At 39.4% G+C, this 13,232-nt stretch overlaps 1 pseudogene across 1 annotated transcript; it reads left to right on the top strand.

Moving 5' to 3' along the window:
- Positions 1-1,168: 1,168 nt before the first annotated feature.
- On the top strand, positions 1,169-4,818 carry LOC307157571 (SE-cephalotoxin-like; annotated as a pseudogene). The gene is made up of 4 exons: positions 1,169-3,795; positions 4,167-4,303; positions 4,451-4,566; positions 4,692-4,818. The product of its transcript is annotated as an SE-cephalotoxin-like (transcript).
- Positions 4,819-13,232: the final 8,414 nt, after the last annotated feature.

The raw sequence follows: 13,232 nt of genomic DNA on the forward strand, positions 1-13,232 counted from the left end.
TTACAAACCTGCGCACATATATTCAAACGCGCATACCAATAGACTGAACTCGTAATATGCATGTGCACGCCATCAGCGTTCTCACAGGTTTCGCGTTTAAAGTCTGTGTAGAGTGTCCTGTTAAAATGGTGTCGTGTTAGCGGCCCCTAAGTTAATAACTAATGATCGTTGCGACGGAAGTGAATCAATCAAATTAACTTTAGCTGGAGAATAACTTTATTCAAGAACTGCTATAAAGCCAAAACAACCTCTGTTACTTTAAACTATCCTTGTATCTCTGTAAAGCCGCTTTGGAACAATCTACATTGTTAAAAGCGCTAAATAAATGAAGATGACTTGACTTGACAGCAAGAAGAGCATTTTGAATACTTAGGGAAATAATTCCCTTCCACTGCCGTAACATGCATCTCGACGACATAAAACTCTCTCAAACTCTCACCACAAAATGCGCATGCGCAGGCAAAACTGCTGTGGGGTAAAACTGTGGCTCTGCAGTCAGACCCTTCTCATAAAAGCCTAAATTCAATCTGTTCATCATATAAAGCGATCAAGTCTTTTCAGAAATGTTCGACTAAACTGCTCAATTCATATGGATTAGTTTTACGATCTCTTTATGAATTTTCTGAAGTATCAAAGTGGTAGTTGTGTACAGTAGCTGTCAATGGTGCGACAGAAAGCTCTTGTATTTCATCAAAAATATCTTGTTTTGCGAAGATGAATGAGTACGGGTTTGGAACGACATGAGGGTGAGTAATTAATGACAGAATTTTCATTTTTGGGTGAACCATCCCTTTAAGAAAAAATACTTGGAGGAACTGTCTTCCTCTGGGAGCAGATATTACACTAACTGTACATATTATCAAGTTACATAATGCGTTATACAATGATTTATGTTTATTTTCTACCAAATCAAACCGACAGCTCTGAATGTAAATCATTACTGAATGTTTACCTTAGTGATTTAGGGTAAATCAAGAAGACATTTTTTATGTACTGGCTCAATAAAATAACAAATCCTTTAGTGCAGTAGTATAGTAGTGCAGCTTTAACAGGAAAGAATGGACAGTGTGGCATTATAAGCAGATTGTGAATTAAATGACACCAGGCCACACATTCAATGCTTCTAATTACACATTCAATGCGTCCTTTTTTAACAGGTTAAGCTATCATGGCTACTGGGAAGACTTTCTTCGCCATCCTTTATCTGCTTCTATACAGCTGTTTCAGCACAGCTGAAATTGGCATCGAACAAGTCAGTCAAGTGGAGAAGGGCATGTCATTGTCTAAAGATTTTCTCCAAGGTCTCAGTGATGTGGCTGATTTTCTTTTAAAAAAAAAATGAAGATAAAACTCGTGAATCACTCGTGAAAGTCCTCAAAGTGTTTGGTTCTCTTGGCAAAGTTGCAGCAAGTTTCGGCTTTATCGGGGCATTAATTAGCTTCATCTTCGCATTCATTCCACAATCGGATCCAATGCTTGAGTTCATGAAGGAACAATTTGCAGAGGTCAACCGTAAACTCGACTCTCTCTCTCTTCAAATTTCAACCCTACAAACAGAAATGGAATGGACAAACTATGCAAGCAGCTATGGAAAAGATGAGAATGTTGTCAAGAACTCCTGGGCCAAGTTAACAGAATTCATAAAGACTGCTCCTGATGCCTCCACACAGGAAGAGAAGACCAGACTGGCTGAGAGGTTCACCACTTTCTATGAAAACACTGGCACAGAGAACAGTGTTGCTAATTTATACAGATACATCACTGAGAACAATCCTGTCAGCTTGAATAAGAATCTCTTACAGCTCATCATTGAGAAATCCAATGGTGATTTTAATGTCCTAGTGCAATACACCACCTACTTCACCACTCTGATGGTTTCAGGACTAAAGTTAAATGTGTTTTATTACAAACTAAAGGGCTATGATGGTAAATTAAAGGCTCAAGAAGCAGTCACACAACTGTCCAACACTTTATCAGCCATACAGGATGCCTTGATTGAGTGTGCTGATGACTTTGAAAAATGGGCTCTTAAGGACGCTGATAAACTTAGCAAACAACGATTCTCAAGTAGCGAAAAGCTTGCTACAGATATTAAGAATCATTTGGAGAGCAAGTTCCACTGGTTTAAATGGATAGTAATCGCCCACTCAAACGATGTTCAAAATGAGTTTACCTTTGGACAGTCAATTAACATTGATGCTCAAGAAAAGACATCAGTTCACATAATTCATCAAGATAAGGTCTCTGCTCTTGATCAAAACATTAAGAGCAACATTAAATCTAGTTTGCAAAAAGAAATGGCAATTTTGAGCATAACCCTGCAGTGTGCACAAATGAAGGAAGAGCTGCTCCAGAGGTTTGGTGCTAAAGTTATCAACCAAATACAGTTTCTTCATGCTGTTAAAAAACCATCAGATTATGCACAGACAGATGTGGCGGATATTGAGCTGAGCTGTAAACTAGAAAATGTCCCCCTTAGAGACTTTAATATCTTCCTCAGAGGAAATATTGTGAAGCCTCCTTGCTCAGACGTGAATTGTAATCATGGAGAATGTAAACCCATCAAAGACACCACACAAGTATTCTGCAAGTGCAATAAGATGTTCCATGGTCCAGCCTGTGAGGAAAGCATCCAAAATATTATTGACTATGCAGCTCTTGAAGGTGAAATCGATGGTATGATCTATAAGCCAGTCCCTGATCTGACAGCAATTTATTTTAGTGTCAAGGAGCTCAAAGACTACACTAAAGAAATAGTTGAGTCTGTCCGACATGACATCCAGTGGACACAAATCTTTGTGAAGTACAGCAGTGTGATTCAGAAGTTTCGCTACATCAATGCATTACATTCATATCTCAAAAACAGTACAATAACCCAACGCCACTATGTTTCTGAAGTTGGAGCTCAGTTCACAGGTGGAAACTCTTTTCAATTTTATCTCACAGACTTCAACCACATGATGATGGGCACTGGATTTGGAGACAAACACAACATTCTGGATATTTTTCGCAAGTCACTGATCCAGGACTCACAAAGCCAGTCTGGTGAGCCAGTAGAGTGCACAAAATACTACAGTAACCAGACTGATTATTTTGTGCGCTACATGTTTGCCCTTGAAAAGGAAGCTGTTTTAGCTTGGTCAAAATATCAACTGATCACTGCAAAATCAGAGAACATTGAGTTTGTTGAGAAATTCTTTCAGGATTATGTCTCACAGCAGTGGAGACTCTTCAATAAAAATGGATGTGGCCCTCTAAAGGCTGGGGATCTTCAGAACAACCACTGCGAGAAGCAATACCACAGCACAGCACAGCAGCAGGTGAAAATGAAATGTAGAGGATTATACAAGCCCTTCCCCGAGATCGTGGTGTGCTCTGGTGGGCAGTGGAGTGCCCTACCTGTGTGCTACGCTGAGCAGGTAAACGGGCGAGTTGAGTGCAAATCTGAAGGTGGAGCCACTATCTGCAAGGCCTCGTGCTCACCTGGCTGGGGCTCCGCCACACACCCTCTGCCAGCTGAGTACAAATGCTCACAGCCGCCCTGTTCATCCTTCATACCACACAAGTGTAATGACTGCACACAAAACAGTGTTTGTAAGGACAATGAGGTCTGCAATGGCTCCTTTGGCACATGTCGTGACGCATGCCTGGTTAAACCCTGCGGAGTGAACACCAAGTGTTCCTCCTCCAATCACGACAGGAGCTGCACCTGTGTGAGCCCATGGAAAGGAGACCCATACCAGGGCTGCAGGAGTCAGGACCTCCACTGGGTTCAGACCGGAGGAGTTCCCAGCAGTATGAAAACTCTTTTACGTTACATACACTCGCATTAGGCTGATTCTTAATTTTAATGTGCTTATGTCCATGCTTTCAAATTAATGTACAGCATCACAATCATTACATCTTTAAGCACTTTTATGACAGAGCTTCTTCTTACAGTTCCATCTCTACCTGATCCCATGTAATGGAATTATAAAACCATGTAACTGAATTACAATGGAATTTACTGATAAGCACAGAAAACTGTAGGACAGATAATTTAGGAAAGAAATCTGTTGTGCAATTTATCTTTATGCTCATCTAAGACAACAGCATTGTATCTTCAAGCTAGAAAAAGCTCTCAAATCATTGGGCTTTATTTACCCATAAATCCTTGTCGTTTACAGATGCTGTTCTTTCTAAAACCCAACTTGCCGTGTGCAAAGCGATCGGACCAGACGGTGGGTGGCACAGTGGATTTGTAAAGAATCAATACTGCAACTATGAATATGACTGGAAACCGTATTGGGAAAAAAGCTATGAGGTAACTCAGTACAGTGCATTATATTTATATTTTAAACACTACAGATAACAAACACATGCAGTACAGTTAAGTAGATGTCTGTAGTCAAGGAGATTCACCTCTATCTTATTTCTTCTGAACTTAAATTACTGTGTTAATAATCTACAGGTTCTTGTTGATCCATGTGGAGGGCGTGGTTGGAAGTGGACGGAGGGGGCACAAGGGGACATGGTCTCGTATGACACATCAAAGAGGTTTCAGGGACTCAAATACTACGTGTGTAGGTTAGTGCCAATACAAATACAATTCATAATGCTCATCTTGGAGAGAAAAAAGTTGTATTGAGATTACAATGTCACTTTGTGCACGTCTGTGATGGTGTTCTAATGTGCTCTTTGTCACCCAATAGTGGGAAGAGTGATGGCCTTGTAGGGAAGCTTTTCAACACGCGAGATGGGTTTATGTGCCATATTGCCAGGTACGGGAGTACCAGGGATGGAAATTTCTATGCTCTGGTTCCACAACCATGTATCTGAAGACACTTCCCCGTGATTCACCGTTCAGTGCTTAAGTTTCTCTAGTTCCTTTTCCAAGCTTTGATTTGGTGGAGGTGCAGTATTCATCTTTCGAAAGACAGACTTGAACCTAAATGCACAGATGGAAAGAATTAGCCAGCTCTCGCAAAACATTTAAGCAACTGGCACTAACACATACGGTTATTTTTTGGTAATTTTTACAGTTGTGTTAAAGTGGGATCTTTTTAGGATTAAAAAGATTTCTAAAAACGTATTAAACATTAAAATTTGATGTGAGTGAGGAGAACATTTCCAACTGTAATTCTTATGTTTTTATTTTCACTCTGACTGCATACTTCTATCCTTCACAGCCTTGTTATCTTTCGCATTAAAAAATAAAATATAGCATCAACCTGTCTATTTTGCACATCATTCACAGCAGCAGTGGCGGTTCTAGCTTGATTGGCGCCCTCGGTGAACCACCCCTTCTGCCACTCCTCACTCCACGATGGAAAACAAATGAAAACACACACACACACACACATATGCATTACACCATTTTCAGGCTTGACTAAGGTTGTATGTAATGTAATGTTGTAACATAATTGCGAGATTATGATACTTTAGTACAAAATATGCTAAAATGTTAAATTGTTGTTATAATAATAATTTTATAATGTCTAAACATTACTTATTTTATCTAAATTAAAAACTTGGTAATGGTATATGAGCCATTGATTAAACCTCTGCTGCCATCTAATGGCTGTAGTTGAAAATTTATTTAATTTTTATTTTGAAAGTGTTTGTTTTCCAGTAGATTGCAGCAATCTACCACTAAACCATGGCACATTTTTCATGTTATTACCATGAATGAAATAGAGAAATGTAAATCCTCTTTAAAGGTTTTTTTTTTTTTTTTGCTATTTTATATACATGTAGGCTATATATTTTAAATATTACAAATTGAGGCAGATAAAAAATGATCATAAATACCCCAAAACTGCACAACCGTACAGTAAAACATTAATAAAGTGAGCAATGCTACGTTTGTTTTAAAAATTTACATTATGTTACAAAATCCCAATTTTCTGTCTGGTTACGTAAGCTAGTTGGACAGAAAAAGGAATATTGTTGCCCTATGTGTAATAGCATAGCAAGCAGCATAACGCAAGTGATATTAGCCTGTTTTATTATGCATAAAATTGTACTCATAACGTTATGAATGATAGCTGCATACATACCTTTATTTTTTTACAGGTTCCCCTCTTTATTTTCCTAATTTAGGCTCCCGATGGCTTAGACCATATTTTTCTTATCTATAATTTCAATTTGTGTTGATTTAAAACTTCTCCCACTCTATTGACATCTCCCAACTGGAATCCCTGAGGTGACGTAAACCAACCACTTATTTCAGTAAATCTCCAGGCCCACACACAAGTCCCGACCAGGGTGCGTTTCCCAAAAGCATTGTTAGCCCAACCCCCCCCCCCCCCCCCCCCGTCAAGATGCCACCCTGGGCATTTGCCCATGTCGCGCATGACTAAATCCACCACTGTACAGCAGATTCCATTATGTACAAACAATTTAGAGATCGGAAAATGTAATTCTGACTAGTCCAAACTGAACTACAGGTATCTTTAATTATTGTGAGTATGTATGATGAGGCAATTAAAAGATATGTAACGTTTTTTCAGATAACTTAAATTCAGTTTTGACTAGTTGTACAGGTATCTTTTATCAACTTCTAATTGTGGGTCGTCAAAATACAATTATGGAGCATTAAAGAGCATTAAATATCAAATCTGTCTGCCATATCCGTGAACCCGTGTCTAATGTGTGGATGAATTATAATGAAATGAGGTATCTAAATTAAATCAGACTGATTTAAACTCATCTGTCAATCGCTTGAATGGGTCCTCCATCTGAAACAAACACAGAAGTAAAAATGTTGTAGGTTTTCTTTAATGAAAGAAACATTGTTCAATGTGTGAGGTTCAAAGAAATGCAGTATATAGGCGCACATTACTAACGGCTCTTTAAATAACAAAAAAAAATATTGCGGCATTGACTTTAGACCAGGTTTTTGTTGGTCAATGGCGCAGTCTATTGCAGTTGCCTCAAAATAGCACCAAGCCAACAATGCGCCTGAATACACCTCGTTTTCAGACCAGCCCATGGATTTTTTATAATGACCACTAGAAGGAGCTCTAGTCATGTTTTCCTTGATTGCCTTTCCCTGAAGAGAAATACTTTGTTGAAAATGAAAGTAAAAGTGACACAAGTTCGTTGCGTTTTACCGTAAAATGAGAGTTCCGAGTCTTTTAATGATTTATATCTCATGGACCTGTGACCCACCCGCAATTAATTATTTATTTTTTTTAACTTGGCCCGTCTGAGCCGTGGATTATCTGCAGTATCCGCGGATATAATGCAGTACGCGCAACACTATCGAGCGTTTTCTTTTTTTTTTTTTCATCAAATGCTTACGGTACTCGTAGAATTGACGCTTTGTTACATTTTTGGAGAGGCGCACGTGTGCTACACACAGCCTACCACGTAGCTACGGCTTGAGTTCAACGCAGAAGTTTAAATTGGGCTGTAGGCTGTGTAGCCTATGACGTACCCTGATGTGCACCTCTCCAAAAATGTAATAACGCGCCAATTGTACGTGGGCCGCAAAGCACTGTGATTGGTCTGCTAGTACCCCTCCATCGGGTTTCATATGGTGATTGGTGTTTTAAGCGAGAATACTTTTTGTGCGCAAAAACAAACAAAAATAACGACTTTATTCCACTTTTCATTTCCTTCTCTCTGGGCCTCGTAGTGTTTTTGCGCTGCGCGTCTGTGTTGCACGTCATCACGCATCACACACATGACCGGCGTCGGCCAATAGTGAGCCTACGTGGTGACGTGAACACAGACGCGCTGCGCAAAAAGACTACGCGAACCAACTAGAGGCCCAGAGAGAAGGAAATGAAAAGTGGAATAAAGTCGTTATTTTTGTTTGTTTTTGCGCACAAAAAGTATTCTCGTCGCTTGATATACTTAAGATTGAGCCACTGGAGTCACTTGGACTATATTAACGATCTCTTTGATGACATTTCTGGGCCAGCAAGTTTCGGTCACATAGCAGCCTATGGAGGAGTGAGACATAGCTCAGATTTCATCAAAAATATCTTAATTTGTGTTCCGAAGATGAACGAAGGTCTTACGCGGTTGGAACAACATGAGGGTGAGTAATTACTGACAGAATTTTCATTTTTGGGTGAACTAACCCTTTAAGGTTGAGGGTAGGGTTAGCTGCCTCTAAGGATCCATTGGGGGCTTAAAACACCATCGAGCGTTTCATATGCTCCCTCTGCATGTGTAATTGCACATCAATGCGGACAACGACGCAGAAGTATAAATGAAAACCAACGCGTAGCCTACAGTGTAGAGGTTCCGGCGTAGGTCCAACGCAGAAGTATTAATCAGCCTTTAGCAGTCCCTCCAGGATTTCACGATTTGTGTGATTTTTGCGATCAAAATGACTGATTTTGTGGTGGTAATTTCCAGAAATTTGTGAAAAAATTTGCGATTTTTATATTTTATAATTAGGACATCACATTTACCATAAAAGTATTATGTCAGATGCACAATAGTCATACATGACACAGATCACAAACAAAATGCATAAAGCTTGTTTATTTTGGTCTAATCAAATTCTCATCAAATTAACTTTTAAAACAACCTATGGGCACAACCAGGAACATCCAAGAAATGATTTAAATAATCAAGTAAACACTCAGTAAAGAAATAAGAACAAAGGAACAAATAACAAAAAGAAACAAAACAGGACAAATAAATACAAGGATACAGTTACAAACAGAGGATAATTTACGTTTTTTTTTTATTGTGCTGTAGCCTATTGTTGTTGCTTGATTAACATTAACAACACTGACAACAGCAGGTAAAGTAGGTTACTGTCACTTTAAGACCTACTACAGTAATGACAAACGTCCCAATCAGTTATTACTGATAGTTTTACGTAAATACTCGCCAAGATGAATATTTTGAAGTAATTGTTGCTATGTGTATTTGTTCAAGCGCTATAAAGAGAATTTACGCTGACAGGCGGTGACACGCAGTCAGTCACACACACACACGCACACGCACACGCACGCACACACACACACACACACTGCAGTCAGGCAGTCACTCGGTCAACACAAAACAATTTACCCCCACTCTCGTGCATGCTCTCTTGCAATATATCAGGATATTGCTTAGCCCGCTCCTTGGCGCTTATGTGAGAGGGCAGGTGAGACTAATTTTCTTTCGCCATGTTTCTGACAGACCGCTCACAGACATCACGCGTGCGCAACATCTGTATCCACGTAAAATGCATTGAAACTTTAATTAAACTAGAGATATTTCAATTGGGTGATTATAATTTAATGTTTTGTGAGGTCTTTTTCATTTTTGTGATTATTTTGCTGTTAAATTAGGAATTATGCAGGATCGCAAAAAAATGCGACAATTTGTTGATTTTGCGTTGTATTCAGCGATCGCGGAATCGCGAAAAACTGGAGGGACTGCTTTAGAGAATGGACAAAGGCCAGGAACCCGCAACAAAACCGTGTTGGTGGAAAAGGGGTATAGGAGCATGTGACTAGTCGAAAGTTTTGTCGACAGCCGGCGGCAGCACAAAATTTGACGGAGGCGGCCGCCACGTAATTCACTCGAGTACCTTATTGCTTTTATAAAACGGTTAACACACAATACAAATATTAAAGCCAACAAATATGTATTACTGCAACTTTCATGAAGTAAAATCACTAAAAGCCTTCCTCCGCTGGAAAAAATAGTCCCTGACCAAATGTGACCAGCAACAGTTACATTATTTCGCCATTAGATGGCGGCAAAGACTGCGTGAGTGAGTCAGTCAGTAGAGAAGATTTTTGTATTGAAAGGACAAACATGTTGTAAACATGGAGAAGCATGACGCAACTGACAAATGACTAGCGTGTCAGGGCACGGGAAAACCCCATAACTGTTAAAAGGACAATATATCGCAGCGGACATTGAAACTGATTTTTTATTATGAATATAGGACTGACCTGAAGGAAAATGCTACATCTACTGTTAATGCAGGTACACTCGCTCACTCACTAAACTACTCTATAAGCTTCAATGAACAATATCAATGAGAACAAACATATGTTTACGTTGCTAAGAGTGGATGCTAAGGGTGTTGTGTAGTGATACATAAAACCGTTGGGTGAAACGGTCATAGTCATGTTTTATCATGAATAAAACACAGCTATTGACCAATCAGAATCCAGGACTGGAACCAACTGTTTTATTAAAAAAATACAGTATTCATAGATGCCACCTACGTCACTACCAAATAGAACGCAGCCATTTTTACGACCGATCTCGCCCGGTATGGCCGCCCAAACTGCCCATTTGAATGAGAGAGAGAGACAGAGATACCTGGAGAAAATTTCAATTTTAGGCTCCGATCCTTATTTGTTACCCCCAGTTTTCTTTTGTCCATTATTATCTGCCCCAGACTTGCCCCAAATGGCCTTCCATGATATATCTTGTGCATAACCCATACAGTGGGGATCGCTTGAAGGCTTTCAAGATTACCGATGCATATCAATATGCTGTGGCTGGATGGGGGAAAGATGTGAAAGTGTGGCACCTGGCCACCAAGGATTTATATTTAATCATGGGAAATGTAGGTATTATAAAAAAACAAAAAATCAAATGTATGCTTTTGGTGGTAGTTTGCTCTGACTAGGTAGCGAGTTGTTAGCTAGCTAAGTGGCTAACAGCTGGTAGCTTGCCAGCTGTTAGCCACGGCTCACGGCTAGCTGTCATTAATCTGGATAATGTTCTTTAATGTCAGATGTGTTTATACTCATTGAAAAAACATGAAGGGAAGGAATATCATGAATATCATTAATAAACATGATATTTATCAGAATAAATATGATTGGAGTTCAAAATCAGTTTACTGTACAAATGTATGGCAGTTAATGATTAGATATTGTAAAGATAACTGGATGTGTAGTGTGTATATGTGACTAAAATGAGAATTAGGCACAGCAACCATTAATGTCATCTGAAAGACCGCAGAAAGCTCTAATGTCCTTATTTGTACTTGGGTAGGAAATTTAACACTTTAGTCCTAAAGTGTCACAGCAGACATTTAAATGCCAATAAACATAGAAGCAATGTGCAGTGCTGCATTGTATATTGCGGATTTTTGTGAAGTGTCAATGGCCATGCAAACAGTAATATGGTTGCAGTCATTTAGGCAAAACATGAACACTGAAATCCATTCCCATTAACATCTCTCTCACTTTTCCTGACCCATTTTTGATTAATTGAAACAACAAACATCAGATAATCTCAATCAAACACTTGAGCTCATAAACGCACGGCAGTATAAAGCCTCCAAAGAGAACATACCAAAAGTATACCATTCATTCAAAAACATACAACATCGTCCCTTTATAATAGTACAGGAAGTATGAAATAATAATATTTATTATTTAACAGTTTGTTCTTCATTTAACAGGTCCATCATTCACAGGCTCTTAATAATAAGCCAACATGGCCATGGGTAGTGGTGCAGGAGGCAGGGACTGTCGTCATGGCACACTACACTTGTATGGCAGGACTGGGAAAGGTGTGTTCCCACGCCGCAGCACTAATGTTCTCACTCCTAGCTGCTGTTGAGCGCAGAGAGGGACAGGCATGCACAGATTAAGCATGTGCATGGGAAGAGCCAAGGCAAAAACTATCAAACATCTTTCAAAATAATGAGAAAGGTAAAAAAAAAACAAGACAAGCACCATCACTTGAAAGCATCCACCACAGGGAAAACCAGGAGGCCATCCCTAAGAAAAGTGCCATTTTCTTTTTCTTTCTTACTTTCTTTCTTTCTTTTCCTTTATTTATATAGCACAAGTAAACACAACAGAAGTTGACCACTGTGCTTCACATAACATAAATCCAAGAAGATTGAAGAATAAAAATATCATTCAGACTGCAGAGAAAAAGAAAAAAAAAAAAAGAAAAAAAAAAACTTAAATTTAAATTTAGAGAAATGCACGCTCCAAAAGATACACCTTTAATTTGAGTTTAAACTCATATAAAGAGGATAGCGATCTCAAGGAGACAGGGAGGCCATTCCACAGCCTAGGACCGACAACAGCGAAAGCACGGTCCCCTCTTGACTTTAAGCGTGAGCGTGGCTGGGACAGATTATAGTTACTCGTGGACCTTAGACACCTCCCAGGTACATTAACATTTACAAGTTCAGACAAGTATGAAGGTGCAAGACCGTTTAAAGATTTAAAAACAAACATCAGTATTTTCATGTGAACTCTGTAATGCACCGGCAGCCAGTTAAGAGACATTAAAATCGGAGTGATATGTTCATGTTTGCGAGTCCCAGTCAGGAATCTGGCAGCTGCATTTTGGACCATTTGAAGCCTTGTAATTGAAAACTGGGGTAGTTCTACATATAAGGAATTACAATAATCCAGACGGGATAGAACGAAAGCATATATAATTTTTTCAAGCTCTATCAGTGATAGGAAATGCTTTACTCTAGATAATAGCTATCATATAATAGCTATTATGTCAGTTGTTGAAGGCCATTCTATCAGATACATGCCCAAGACTGTACAGTTGGACATGTCACCACCTCTTCCTACTCTGTACTCAAGCACCAGGCTTGAATTTGATTTGCCCGCACTGCTGGAGGCTGCTAGGATTTTTGAGGAGCTGCATCTCACTCCTGAGCAGGTAAGATATGAAAAAGACCTCTTTAACAGTGGTTCTCAAACTTTTTCTTGTCATTCCCCACCATGAAGGGTGGTAATTGTCAAGCTCCACTTGTACCACATCATGCTTTTTGTAATAATTACCATTACAACCATTTTGATGATTGGGTTATTTTTGGAGTGTTTGTTAGTTGAGGAGAAGACAAGAGAGTAGAGAACGTCCAGGGTATGGTTTGATCAGAGAGCAGGGAGAGTTACCGCATCAGCATTTTAATGAGGCAGCCAGGACAAAGATTTCTTCACCGCTGATAAAGAGTTTGCTATCCACAGTCTTCTCTCTTTTCAACAGCAGCAACCAGGTATGCGGTTTAGAAAGTAAGACATATTAACCATGCCATTTTCTTGCAATTCCATCATGAATACACTCCAGGAATTATATTTTATGTAACCGTGCCATAGTATTACCAGAGCTGCCAACTCTCACGCATTGGCCGTGAGACACACGCATTTGATTGGTTTCACACGCTCAAACGCCACACCCCCGATTTCTCACGCTGAAGTGTCAACCCGGTCGGTCAAATGCCTGAAAGATGAGTTTATCTATAGATCTACCTGTTGAGCCACTCGTGATCGACTAGTTATGCCACAAAT

The sequence above is a fragment of the Squalius cephalus genome (assembly GCF_949319135.1).
Source record: "Squalius cephalus genome assembly, chromosome: 4".
Lineage (NCBI taxonomy): Eukaryota > Metazoa > Chordata > Actinopteri > Cypriniformes > Leuciscidae > Squalius > Squalius cephalus.